This window comes from Pristis pectinata, chromosome 25 (assembly GCF_009764475.1).
Source record: "Pristis pectinata isolate sPriPec2 chromosome 25, sPriPec2.1.pri, whole genome shotgun sequence".
Classification (NCBI taxonomy): Eukaryota; Metazoa; Chordata; class Chondrichthyes; order Rhinopristiformes; family Pristidae; genus Pristis; species Pristis pectinata.
The window spans coordinates 31,521,432-31,535,858 of record NC_067429.1 but is presented as its reverse complement, the minus strand read 5'-3'; positions in this window follow the sequence as shown (position 1 = coordinate 31,535,858).

Below are 14,427 nucleotides of genomic sequence, written 5' to 3'. Positions count from 1 at the left end.
TAAATTCCCTGCCCAGAGTGCATCTGGTGCCAATACTGCCCCCTGTGTTTCTTCCTGGTGGTCACAAACATGGAGGAGTACCAATTCATGACCTGAGAGAAGGTGGCTGTGGGTCTCATCAGATAATCACAGGTTTCCCCAGATGTCATGATGCTTCACGTGCTCTGGGTTGGATGGTGACAATTGCCAGTACCAATCCCCACTGATCATACACAACTGTGCTGGTGGGTCAGAACACACTGCCGGACCCTTGCAGAATTATGATATGGCAATTAGGAATTACCACATCAGGCTGTTACTTGACTAACTTGGGGGATGACTCTTTCAATTTGGGCACAGTCGGCAGATATTAGTGAGGAGGTATTTGATGGCTGTGCGTCCAATGGCTGTGTCCTTGCTGGTAACCTTCTGATTTTGTTCTGCTCTGCAGTGACCTGGAGGAACAGAGCACCTGACAAGGCCTTTTCAGACAACCACGTTGCTCTGTGTCTGCGTTGTTTGTTGGCATGGCTTGAATTTTTAACAGACAAGACTGAAGAAAAAGTCGTCCCCAAAATGTCGTCCACGCAGAACTTTCATTCATTTCACTTTCAGAATGCTGGTCCTGACTGCCAGCCAATATTTCCACTGCTCAGTGGTGTAACAGTGACGAGCTGGAACACAGCAGCTAACGTTAACGTTAATGTGACGTTTAGTGTCCCTCCCCTGCTGCTAGTGTTACCAACTTCAATTTAGTTAGGCTGTTTAAAGACTGAAAGTTGATGCACCTCTTGACTGAAGGTTCTTTAAGCTGTTGAAATACCTCATTTTGATAAACACAAAGAAAAAACAAAAGCTCCAAAATGAACCCAAAGTACAAACTGAAAGCACAGGCCAGACCAGGGAGGGAGAACAGATTTCCTTCCCTGACAACAGTAGTGAAGCAGACGGGCTTTACAGCATTTGGTTGAATCAAAGCTCTTTATTTCAGATTGAATTAGTCCAGCAACCCAACCTCAGTACAGTTACCCTTGTTCTTCTATTCTTTGTGAAATGTTAAATCATGCACTGTTGACTTCACCAAATTGTCCCAATCACAATAACTAGCCTTTGTTACTGCCAGCTGTTTTACACACACACCACACACCCTCACCCTTTTCCCCTGCCCTCCATTGCCAGCAGCTTTGCTTCCCTGTTCATCTCAACCACACGGCACTTCCTCTGTCCTGGCCTTTGTAACACTCTCCAGAGTATGTGCACAGCAGGATCCCCCTCTTCCCCGGTGGCACTGGTCCGCAGTGACTCCTGTGAGTGTTGTACCCCATCACCAAGCAGTGTCCACACCAACCAGTGGACACTTCTCTCCTCTTCCATCAGGTGGAAGGTACAGGTGCCTGAGGACACATACCACCGGGCTTAAGGACAGCTTCTACCCCACTGTGATAAGACTATTGAACGGTTCCCTTATACGATGAGATGGACTCTGACCTCATGATCTACCTTGTTGTGACCTTGCACCTTATTGCACTGCACTCTCTCTGTAGCTGTGACACTTTACTCTGTACTGTTATTGTTTTTACCTGTACTACATGAATGCACTCTGTACTAACTCAATGTAACTGCACTGTGTAATGAATTGACCTGTACGATTGGTTTGTAAGACAAGTTTTTCACTTTACCTCGGTACAAGTGACAATAATAAACCAATACCAATACCAATACCCCTTACAATGTCCGTTCCCTTCAGCGGTCGTTGTGAACTCACTGCTGGTGAGGACACCGTTCAGCCAGTGTTCCTCTAGGTCTGCATTAGTTCCAGGGGTTCTCACCCTCTGGGTGAATTTCCCTGCCTCCCAGTGATGTGAGCACCACAGTTCTCTCTGTCAGCCGCCAACTGTTTGTTTCTGTAGATTGGTGCCCAATGTCACAATTCTATCAGCGGGCAGCTGTAAACGGGGGTGGGGGGGCAGAGGTGGTCCGGTTTCACCGATGTCACCAACGTGACTCCCACCTCTTCCATTCGTGAGGCCTGTCGTTTCTCTCCTCTCAGGTTCCTGCTATCCACTGTTTCCATGCCAACACTGCCCCCTTGGTCAGGTCCTCGTGGAGAGAAGTCTGCTGACTTCACCATTACCTGTGGTTTTGCCCAATAACCTCACACCTGAGCCGACCCAAGGTCCTTCCCGATTCCCAATGTAACTTCCATTGACACCAATGTTTGTTGTCTTCTATGAAAGTCGTGTGTGTTAGAGTTTGTCCTGTGTTCTCTCTCCAGTCAACCCACAGTAACCTGTCCCCCAGCTCTTTGACTGCAATTACATGTCCTGGTGACTGCTTCAGACTGACAATGTAGTCCCAACCACCTCCTCTGGTGTCTGGTGACAAGTACTGACCTTGTAACTCAGAAATGTCACGGCTGGTGCTAGGTTGAAGTTTCTCTTTACCTTCTCCACAATCTCACCGAATGGGTAACATGGTGACACAGCCGGTGGAGCTGCCGTCTCCCAGTTCGATCCTGACCTCGGATCCTGTCGGTAAGGAGTTTGCACATCCTCCCTGTGACTGCATAGATTTTCTCCGGGTGCTCCGGTTTCCTCCCACATCTCAGGGATGTGCACGTTGGTAGGTTAATGGCCTGCTGTAAATTGCTTCTGGTGTGTAGGTGTGTGGTAGAATCTGGGGGGAGTTGATGGGAATGCAGGGAAAATAGGTGGGAGAATGGGATTGCTCCGAGAGCTAGCATAGACTTGATAGGCTGAATGGCCTCCTTCTATGTCATAATATGGAATTATGGAAATATGGAAGTAGCAACTCTCTGCACTCCGTAGTGCCAGCAGGTTTGTTCATGTTGTGAGTTTTGGAGCCAACCTCGACTAAGATAATAGCATTTCCAATCATGGATAACCGGGTTTTCTTCATTATCATGTTACGTACCAGCAACAATAGAAACACACCGAGTCGTGTAGAAGTATTAGAAACTATTTTATTAATAACTACTTATGATAATAAGAAAAGTAAAAATGTTAGATATTAAACATTAACCCCAAAACTAAACTCGAAGTGTGTGTGCGGCAAATTCCCAAACCCCAAGTCCAGGAATAGTTCTCAAAGTTCAGTTCACCAAGTCATAAGGTGAAACGTGAGCAAAGGCTTTTGCAAAACCACCGTTGACTGAAGGGAAAATGTAGAAAGAGTATAGAGAGAATTTACAAAATCCAAATGTTCCACGATGGATACCATACGACACCTCAATCACTGATGATCTCCATTTACTTTGTTCTGAACTATCTGCCACCCCGAAGGCATTCGAGACGTGGCCGTCCACACAAATACCTGTTTCCCTCTACAGGTCAACGACAAAGTGGACTCCACTTGTTTGCTCCAAAAATCCATACATGGATTGTAGTGACAGACACAGCTATTGTTCTTCATCCATTGTTACAGAGACCAGCAGTCAGTGTCTCTCTCTCTCTCTCTCTTCAACTCACTGACTCACTGAGCAAAAAATACAGCCAACACGTTGTTATCTTGCTGTCGTGATAACACCACACACACACACACACTACTACTCTACTGTAGTATATCTTAAAGGGACATTCACCAAATAGCAACCTGATCCGTAACACCTCCTTTCCCACCTGCACCTGAGCATTCTAACACTTTAAAAAACATTATTTCCCATAGCCTCTACAATGTCTTTAGCCTCAAAGATCATGTCCAAAGGCTTCCAGTAAATGCTAAACTCTTTCTGTGCTTCATCATGTTTTCTATGATTCCAAAGATTCCAGTATCTCCCACGTGCCATTTCTGCCATCCCTCTTTTTGAGTGTGATTATCCCATTTTAATTTTGACGTGAATTTAAATTCCCAGCGATGGGCTGGGATTTGAACCTATGTTCATGGATCAAGGGACCAATGGTCCAGGCTCAGAACACCTCCGGTAACATTCCATAACTCTTCTGCACCCATAGATTTACTGTACATTGAGGATTATTATGTGACTAAGAGCATTAAGCAAGCAGGGTCCAGCATTGACACAGACACAGACACAAGGTAATATAGTAACTGGAGGTCAGCTAGAACACAGAAATAAAACCTGACCCAATCTCTCCTCATCAAACCCAACCCAAATCCTGACCCGTCTTCTGACCCAAATCTGCAAACGTATCCTTTTAATTCCCAAGGCCGCCCTCATCAGGCCTCCCATGTTGCCCATGAGCACTCACTCGACCCTCCATCCTGACCATCCCCAATTCTTAAACTGGTCTGGCCTGGCCTGGCCTGGCCCAATCCAAGCAAGCCAAGGACATTCAATTGCTTTCTAAGCCAACTCAACTCCAGCCAATACATCGGGGCCCATCAGGCTGGGGTCAGATGACCAGGCTTAAAAACAACACAGTGCTTCAAGGGAGCACTTCCCTCGGCAGTGAACACAGTGGATGAATAGAGATGGGTAAAGTAGAAAATGTGAAAACCTTGGATAAGGTAGCTCATGACGAGGACTAGAGCAGTGGGGTCAGGACAAGTAGCATGTATTGGTATTGGTTTATTATTGTCACTTGTACTGAGGTACAGTGAAAAACTTGTCTTGCATACTGTTCGTACAGATCAATTCATTACACAGTGCATTGAGGTAGTACAGAAAGCATTGAGGTAGTGCAGGGCAAAAACAATAACAGAATACAGTGTCACAGCTACAAGGAAGTGCATAGCAGGTAGACAATAAGGTGCAAGGTCAAACAAGTCAACTTCATTGTATAAGAGAACTGTTCAATAAGTCTTATTAATGTGGGAGAGAAGCTGTCGTTGAGCCTGGTGGTATGTGCCCTCAGGCTCCTGTATCTTCTGAAGAGAAGAGAGAATGACCCAGGTGGGTGGGGTCTTTGATCATGCCGGCTGCTTCATGAAGGCAGCGAGAGGTATAGACAGATTCCATGTTGGACAACTGGCCACTTCAAAGGATAAGGCAGGGAATAGCAAGGAAGGTAGCAAGTAAAATCCCATTGAGGCCAGACCCTGATTTGCTGTGGCTCATCATTTACTTTAACGATTTGGAATCAGGAGTCAAAAGTATAATCTTAAAATTTACAGATGGCATCAAATTGGGGGGGGGGATGGGGGGTTGGAAATACAGTCAAAACAGAGGAGGATTGCAACAAATGCAATGTCAATTTGTAGAATGCTAGGTAACTTGCAAAGTAATTTCAATACATGAAGGACTGAGATGGTGCGCTAGGCAAGAGGAATGAGGAAACTGCACACCCTTTGGAAACAGAGTCTAAATGGGAGAGCAGAGCGAAGTGATGAAGAGCGGAGATGCACGGATTGCTAAAAGTAGTGACATAGGATAATAAGGTCACTAAAAGACAGACACTTCATCAGCTTCATTCCTGGAGGAAAAGAATTGAGAAGTTATACCAAGTATTTAGAACCTTGATTAGACCACATGTACTGCACAGTTCCAGTCCTTAAGTGACAGCAAATTATTAAGGCACTGGGAAAGCATGGTAAAGATGTACAATATTGTAACTGAGAGTGAGAACTATTAGCAAAGAGGAAGTGAGTTGGTGCTGCTTTCTCTGGGAAAAAGAGCTGTCTTAGTAGAGATATTCTAATCTAAATGAAAGGTTTTGCAGAAAGGATCTTTCCATTTGTGAGGAAATCCAAAACTGGAGCTATAATCATAATATAGTCACTAATAAATCCAATGGAAAATTCTGCAGAAACTTCTTTATTCACAGAGAAGTTAGAGTGTGTAACTTGCTACCACGTTGAGCTGAATTGAGGCACTGTGTAAATGCACATCCTTGATGTTCTTACATCCCCAGAATTTATCTATAAATTAATCAAAAGGACAAAGAGATCCCATCTCAGAGTAAGGGGGAGAATCAGAAGGAAAGAATACTATTGGGTGAGTTGTTTTTAATGATGATGGAGCTTTGTCATGGTTTACACTAACAGTAGGAAGCAGCGCCACAGAATTCATCACTCACACTGCCGTACACTTACCCTGACCTTTTCCACATATTTCTACCATTCTTGGAATGGTCGTTTAAATCAAATCATTCTGAGATGTCAAATCAGTCTCTCGGTTTCTCTGATGATCACTTACACATCGCATGGTGTCACTCCACAATTAACCTGCGCCCATGGGCATCCAACCAAGCCACACAGAAGGGTCTCTTGTGTAATTACAGTTAGTGAGCAGCCTAATCTGCACTGCTAATGCAGTGTTCGATTTATTGAGTAGATATTTGCTGAGTGAGGATAGTAAACAGAAAAAATCAAGGAGCAATCTGCTCTTCTGCATTTTGAATGGGCCATTGACTCAGAAATGTTCTCTCATAACTCAGTGGTTGGATCTGAATTTAAACCAGGGAAATGAGGTGAGTGTCTCTCACAGCCTCATCTCTGGAGCTGGCTGTGGATGAAGTGGGAACACTGTGGGAAGTTAAATATCACCTCCACACTCTAACTTGTGGAATCATGAGATTGGAAATTCATTATTACGTGGAAACTGACCCTGATATTCCACTGCACACAAGACCCAAGCTGTCCAATGCAGTAGAATAGACCTTACTGGCACTAATGATATGTTTGGTGCAGTGGTAAAGCTGCAAGGCTAGTATCCAGACACCTGGGCTAACAATCCAAAGACTCAAGTTCAAATCCCAGCACAGCAGCTGTGGAATTCAGTTCATCGCCAGGAATTTGGGGGCAAAGAAAATACCAAGTAGACTCAGTAAAGATGCTGAAAGCCACCTATTGTTGTACAGCTCTCTGGTTCATTGATGCCCTTCTGGGCAGGATATCTGCCACCCTTACCCAGTCTGGCCCACGTGTGACTCCAGACCTGCCCATGTGGTGGACTCTTCAATGCCCACTTGTTGCCTAGCAAGCTACTCATTTGTACCTGTACTGCGAGGTTTAATCAGAGAATAAAACTAGACAGACCACCTGGCATTGATGTCACCACTGATTTCCATCTGAGCAAACTTGGTCCCAGACCAGTCTCTTGCAAAACTCTGGGACTGGCGTTTGAATCGTCCCACAGGATAGTCAAATAACAGCCTGACACAGTTGTACTCTCAGAATTAAACCTCCCGGATAACATGCCAGACTCCTCCATCACAATCCCTGGGTACATCTTGTCCCTTCGGCAGCATAGACCCAACTGAGGGGTTGAGACAGTGGAGTACTGTAGGAGGGAGTAGTCCCAGGAGTCCGTGACATAGATTGCATGAAGTTTCCTGACATCAAGTCATCGAAGGCTACAGACCAAATGTGGGTAAGTGGGACTGCTATAGGTAAGTACACTGGTCTGCATTGACATGGTAGGCCAAAGGCTCTGTTTCTGTGCTGTCTGACCCTTATGACTCAATGAGTCTATGACTTTAGGTCAAACGTGGGCAAGGAAACCTTCTCCTGATTACACCGACCATCTTTCCCAAGCTGATGAATCAGTGCTTCCCCCTTGCTGAACACACTTGAAAGAAGCACTAAAAGTAGCAAGGAATGTGCCCTGGGTGGGGACTTCAATGTCCATCACCAAGACTGATTTAGTATCTCCACCACTGACTGAGCTGGGCAAGTCCTGAAGAACAGAAATGCCAGCCTGGGTCTGTGGCAGGCACCAAGTGAATCCATTCACATTGTCCTCGCTAGTCTACCAGATGTACCTGTTCACGACAGCATTGGTAGAAGCGACTACTGCATGGTCCGTGTGGAGACAATGTCTTGTCCACAGATTGAAGGCACACTCCAGCACATTGTGTGGCTCTGCAAACATGCTAAATGGGCATCCACAAGGTGCTATGGGTCACCAGAAGCAGCAGAAACGTACACAATCTGTCGTCTGATGGTCCGCCATATCCCCATCTCTACCACTCTCATGGAGTCCAGGGATCAATCCTGGTTCAATGGGAAGGGCTTGTCAGGAGCAGCACTGGGAAAACCTGCAAATGACTGGAGGTCTGTGACAAGGATCTGATGCAAGGATCAGTGGTGGCCTCAGTTTGTGATATATATAAATGACTTTTATATATAAATGAAATTTGCAGACAAAGCAAAACTTGGTGGAGCTATGGATTGTGAGGAAAGTTGTCAAAGGATACAGTGAGATACAGGACAGTTGAAAATTTGGACAGAGAAATGGCAGATGGAGTTTAATTCAGACAAGTGTGAGGTGATGCATTTTGGGAGGTCAAATGCAAGGGGAAAGTATACAGTAAATGGCAGGACGCTTAGGAGCATTGATGTACAGAGGGATCTTGGGGTGCAGGTCCATACATAGCTCCCTGAAAGTGGCGACACAAGTGGATAGGGTGGTAAAAAAGTTGTGCTGCATGTTTCCCTTCATCGACTGGGGCATTGAGTATAAAAGTCAGGAAGTCATGTTGCAGCTATATAAAACTTTAGTTAGGCCACACTTGGAGTACTATATGCAGTTCTGGTTGCCACATTACAGGAAGGATGTGGAGGCTCTGGAGAGGCAGCAAAAGAGATTCACCAGGCTGTTACCTTGATTGGAGAGTGCTAGATATAAGGAAAGGCTGGACAAACTTGGATTGTTTTCTCTGGAATGTCAGGCTGAGGGGCAACCTGTTAGAAGTGTATAAAATTATGAGAGGCACTGATAGGAAGAGGGACGGGGAGATATTCAGAGTCGTTCTCCCAGGGTGGAAATATCAAATACTGGAGGTCATAGGTTTAAGGTGGCAGGGGGAAAGTTTAAAGGAGATTTGTGGGGCCAGTTCTTTACAGAGTGATAGGTGAACAGGCTGCCAGGGGAGGCTGTAGAAGCAGATCCGATAGTGATGTTTAGAAGACATTCAGACAGACACATGAACAGGCAAGGAATAGAGTCATGGCGTCATACAGCACGGAAGAAGGCCCTTCGGCCCAACTGGCCCATGCTGACCAAGATGCCCATCCAAGCAAGTCCCATTATCCAGCATTAGTCCCATAACCGTCTAAACCTTTCCAATCCATGTACCTGTTCATTTTAAAAGCCGTTATTGTACCTGCCTCAAACACTTCCTCTGGCAGCTCATTCCACAAAACCAACACCCTCAGTGTAAAAAAAAGTTGCCCCTCAAGTTCCTATTAAATCTTTTCCCTCTCAGCTTAAACCTATGCCCTTAAGTTCTTGATTCACCAATGCTGGGGAAAAGACTGAGTGCATTCACCCTATCTATGATTTTGTATGCCTCTATAAGATCACCTCAAGTCTCCTACACTCCAAGGAATAAGGTCCCAGCCTGTCCAACCTCTCCCTATAACTCAGTCCCTCAAGTCCTGGCATCATCCTTGTAAATCTCATCTGCGCTTTTTCCAGTTTAATTACCTCTTTCCTGTAGCAGGGCGACCAAAACCGAACACAATACTCCAAGTGCGGCCTCACCAGCATCTTGTACAATCACACCATAACTTCCTAACTTCTAGACTCAATGCCCTGACTGATGAAGGCCAGCGTGTGCCAAAAGCCTTCTTCACCACACTGTCTACCTGTGACTCCACTTTCAGGGAACCATGTACCTGAACTCCAAGGTCCCTCTGTTCTACAACACTCCCGAGGGCCCTACCATTCACTGTGAATAGAGGGATACAGACCGTGTGCAGGCAGATGGGGTTAGTTTAGATTGACATCATAGTCGGTGCAGACTTAACTATCCAAAGGTCCTGTTCCTGTGCTGTATTGTTCTATGTTCTATGATGAGGTGTCAGCTTGTGAAGCTGCAATACAGGACAACATGTGTGCTTAATAATAAAAACAGCAGAGCTGTGATCTCACAGCTGAAAAGCAGGACAAATCCAAACCTCTAATACCACTTAATCCGACTATACTCAATCAGCAGCGAAGTGGGGGAAGCCATCATCAACAGTGTTGTCAAATGGCTCTCACTCGCCAATAACTCACCAATGCCCAATTTAGATTTCATCACGGTCACTTCCTCTAGCCTTGGATCAAAGAGCTGAATTCCAGAGGTGAGGTGAGAGTGACACCAAGGCAGCATTTGATCAAGTGTGGCATTGGAGCTCTGGTCAACCTTCTCAATGAACATCAAAGGGAAAACATTCCAGTGGTTGGTCATACCTCACACAAAGGAAGGTGGTCGTCACTGGAGGAAAACCAACCCAGTCCGGGGCCATTACTGCACAAATTATTCAGGGCAGTGTCTTAGACACAATCATCTTCAATTGCTTCTTTGGAAAGTGAGGATGTTTGCTGATGATTGCACATGCTTAATATTAATTCTATGCAGAACTCCGCAGTCATTGAAGCAATCCATGCCTGAGTGTTGCAAGACCTCAATAACATTCGGGCATGAGTTATAAGTAAAATTGTTCTCACAAAAGTGCCAGCAATGACCATCTCCAACAAAAGGCAATCTGACCAATGGCGTTCGATAGCATTCCCATCACCAGTCTCCTACCATCAATATCCTGGGAGTCAACGTCAACCTGGAATTCAACCATAAAAACTATAGTTACAGAAGTAGATCAGAGGCTGGTTACCCTGTGACGGTGACTCACCTCTTGATGCCCCAGTCCTTTCCAGCATCTACAAGGCACAAATCTGATGGAACCATCCCCATGTGCCTAGATGAGTGAAGCTCCAACAGCTCTCAGAAAACTCAACACCACCCAGATCAAAGCAGCCCATCTGAATGGCACCTCATCCACCAACCTCAGTATTTGTTCTCCCCACTGTCTATAAAATTACTTGCCCCGACTACTCCAACGTCAGCTCCCAAACCTGCGACCTCTACCAGCATCAAGGGTAGCAGATATGTGGGAACCCCGTAAACTGCAGCTTCTCCTCCAATTTACCTCCCATCCTGACATATCGCCATACCTTCGGATTAATAACCTTCAGTTAGTACGTTTGCAAATGACACTTAAAATCAGTGGTGTCGTGGACAGTGAAGACTGTTCAGGATTTACAGAGGGATCTTGATCAGCTGGGTCAGTGGGCTGAGGAATGGCAAAGGGAGTTTAATTCGAATAAGTGCGAGGTGTTGCATTTTGGGACGACAAGTCAGGGTAGGAATTTCACAGTGAACAGTAGGGCAATGGGGAGTGTTGTAGAACAGAGGGACCTAGGAATTCAAGTACTGTATTGTACTGTACGAGTGCTGTATGATTCTATGACCTTCATTGTCACTGGGTCCAAATCCTGGATCTCCCTCTCCAACAGTGCTGTGGATTACCTTCACCAAAAGGTCTGCAGTGGCTCACTCCACCTTCTCAAGGGCAATTAGGATTAGAAGTCATTAGAATCCATTTTAACTGTTTAGAGTCACAGAGTCATCGAGCATGAAAACAGGCCCTTTGGCCCAACTGGTTCATGTCAATCTAGATACCCATCTAAGCAAGTCCCATTTGCCCACGTTTGGCCCATATCCCTCTAAACCTTTCCTTTCCATGGACCTGTTCAAGTGCCTTTTAAATGGCTAAATTACTTAACCACTTTCATTCCATATATGGACCACCCTCTGAATGAAAAAGTTGCCCCTCGGGTTCCTATTAAATGTCTCCCCTAGACCTATGCCCTCTAGTTCCCCAACCCTGGGAAAAAGACTGTGCACATTCATGCCAACTATGCCCTTCATTATCTTATACATCTCTATGAGATCAGCCCTTATTCTCTGACGTTCCAGTGAATAAAGTCCCAACTTGCTCAACCTTTCTGCATGACTCAGTCCCTCTGCACTCTTTCCAGCTTAATGGCATCTTTCCTATAACAACGTAACCAAAACTGAACAGAATACTTCTTGTACAACTGCAACATAACATCCTAACATTCGTACTCAGTGCCCTGACTGATGAAGGCTAACATGTCAACAGCCTTCTTCACCACAATGTCAACGTGTGATGCCACTTTCAGGGAACTACGTATTTGTGCTCCTAGGTCCCTCTGTTCTACAACACTCCCCAGGGCCCTACTGTTCACTGTGAAAGTCCTACCCTGATTTGTCTTCCCAAAATGCAACACCTCATACTTATCTGAATTAAACTCCATTTGCCATTCCTTGGCCCACTTACCCAGCTGATTAAGATCCCCCTGTAATTCTTGATACCTATATTTACTGCCTAATACACCATCTGTTTTAGTGTCATCTGTAAGCTTACTAACCATGCCTTGTACATTCTCATTCAAATCGTTGATATTGATGACAAATAGCAATGGGCCCAGCACCAACTCCTGAGAAACATCACTAGTCACAGATTTCCAATCTGAAAAACAACCTTGCACCGTCACCCTCTGCTTCTTACCATTAAGTCAATTGTGCATTCAGTTAGCCAGCTCTCCTTGGATCCCATGCAATCTAATTTTCCATAGCAGCCTGCCATGCAGAACCTTATCAAAGGCCTTACTGAAGTCCACATCAATTTCCTGCCCATATCGACCTTCCTGGTTACTTCAAAAAAATCAAATTTGTGAGATATAATCTCCCATGCACAAAGCCATGCTGACTATCATAATCAACCTTTGTCTTTCCAAGTGCATGCATATCTTATCCCTCAGAATCCCATTCAGTAACTTACCCACCACAGATGTTAAGCTTACTGGTCTATATAGAACATAGAACATAGAAAACCTACAGCACAATTCAGGCCCTTCGGCCCACAAAGCTGTGCCAAACATGTCCCTACCTTAGAAATTACTAGGCTTACCCATAGCCCTCTATTTTTCTCAGCTCCATGTACCTATCCAACAGTCTCTTAAAAGCCCCTATCGTATCCGCCTCCACCACCGTTGCCGGCAGCCCATTCCACGCACTCACCACTCTCTGAGTAAAAAACTTACCCCTGACATCTCCTCTGTACTTACTCCCCAGCACCTTAAATCTACGTCCTCTTGTGGCCACCATTTCAGCCCTGGGGAAAAGCCTTTGACTATCTACCCAATCAATGCCTCTCATCACCTTATATACCTCTATCAGGTTCTTCCCCCCCATCCTCCGTCGCTCCAAAGAGAAAAGGCCGAGTTCCCTCAACCTGCTTTCATAAGGCATGCTCCGCAATCCAGGCAATATCCTTGCAAGTCTCCTTTGCACCCTCTCTATGGCTTCCACATCCTTGCTGTAGTGAGACGACCAGAACTAAGCACAGTACTCCAAGTGGGGTCTGACCAGGGTCCTATATAGCTGCAACAATACCTCTCAGCTCCTAAATTCAATTCCCCGATTGATGAAGGACAATACACCATATGCCTTCTTAACCACAGAGTCAACCTGTGCAGCTGCTTTGAGCGTCCTATGGACTCGGACCCCAAGATCCCGCTGATCCTCCACACTTCCAAGAGTCCTACCATTAATACTATACTCTGCCATCACTATAGTTCCCAGGTTTTTCTTTGCAGCCCTTCTTAAATAAAGGCACAACATTAGCCACCCTAGTCTTCTGACACTTCACCATTGGCTAACGGTGATCCATATATCTCAGCCAGGGCTCCCATAATTTCTTCTCTAGCTTCCCACAGAGATCTTGGATATAACTGATCAGGCCCAGGAGATTTATTTACCTTCATATATTTTAAGACATCCAATACCTCTTCTGCTGTAATGCAGACTATCCCCAAGACCTTCGCATTAACATCTCAAGGTCTAAAGTCTTCATTTCTTTCTCCACAGTAAAAACAGAGGAGAAATATTCACTGAGGACCTCACCCATCTCCTGTGGCTCTACACATAGATGTCTACTTTGGTCTTTGAGGGGCCCTATTCTCTCCCTAGTTGTTCTTTTTCCCATAATATACATAAAATCTCTTTGGATTCTCCTTAATCTTCTCTTCCAAAGCTAGCTCATGACCCCTTTTTGCCTTCCTGATTTCCTTCTTAAGTATACTCCGCATCGCCTTTCATCGTCCAGGGATTCACTTGATCCCAGCTGCCTGTACCTGACTTATTCCTGACCAGATCCTCATATCCCTTGCCACCCAGGGTTCCCTACTCCTGCCAGCCCTGCCCTTCACTCTAACAGGAACATGCAGACCTTGAACTCTTGTTATTTCACTTTTAAAAGCCCCACACTTGTCAGATGTCCCTTTGTCTGCAAGCAACCTACTCCAATCAACTTTTGCAAGTTCCTGTCTAATACCGTCAATATTTGCCTTGCCCCAATTAAGAACTTTAACTGTTCTGTCCCTTTCCATAGCTAATTTAAAACTAGCAGAACTATTATCATCAGTCCCAACGTGCTCGCCCACTGACACCTCAGTCACTTGTCCTGCCCCATTTCCCAAGAGTAGGTCAAGCTTAGCCCTCTCCTGAGTAGGACCCTCTATATATTGCCTGAGGAAACTTTCCTGAACACACTTAACAAATTCCACTGCATCTAAACCCTGAGCACTATGGCAGTCCCAGTCTATATTAGGAAAGTGAAAATCCCCTACTATGACAACCCTATTATTCTTGCAACTTTCTACAATCTCCCTGCATA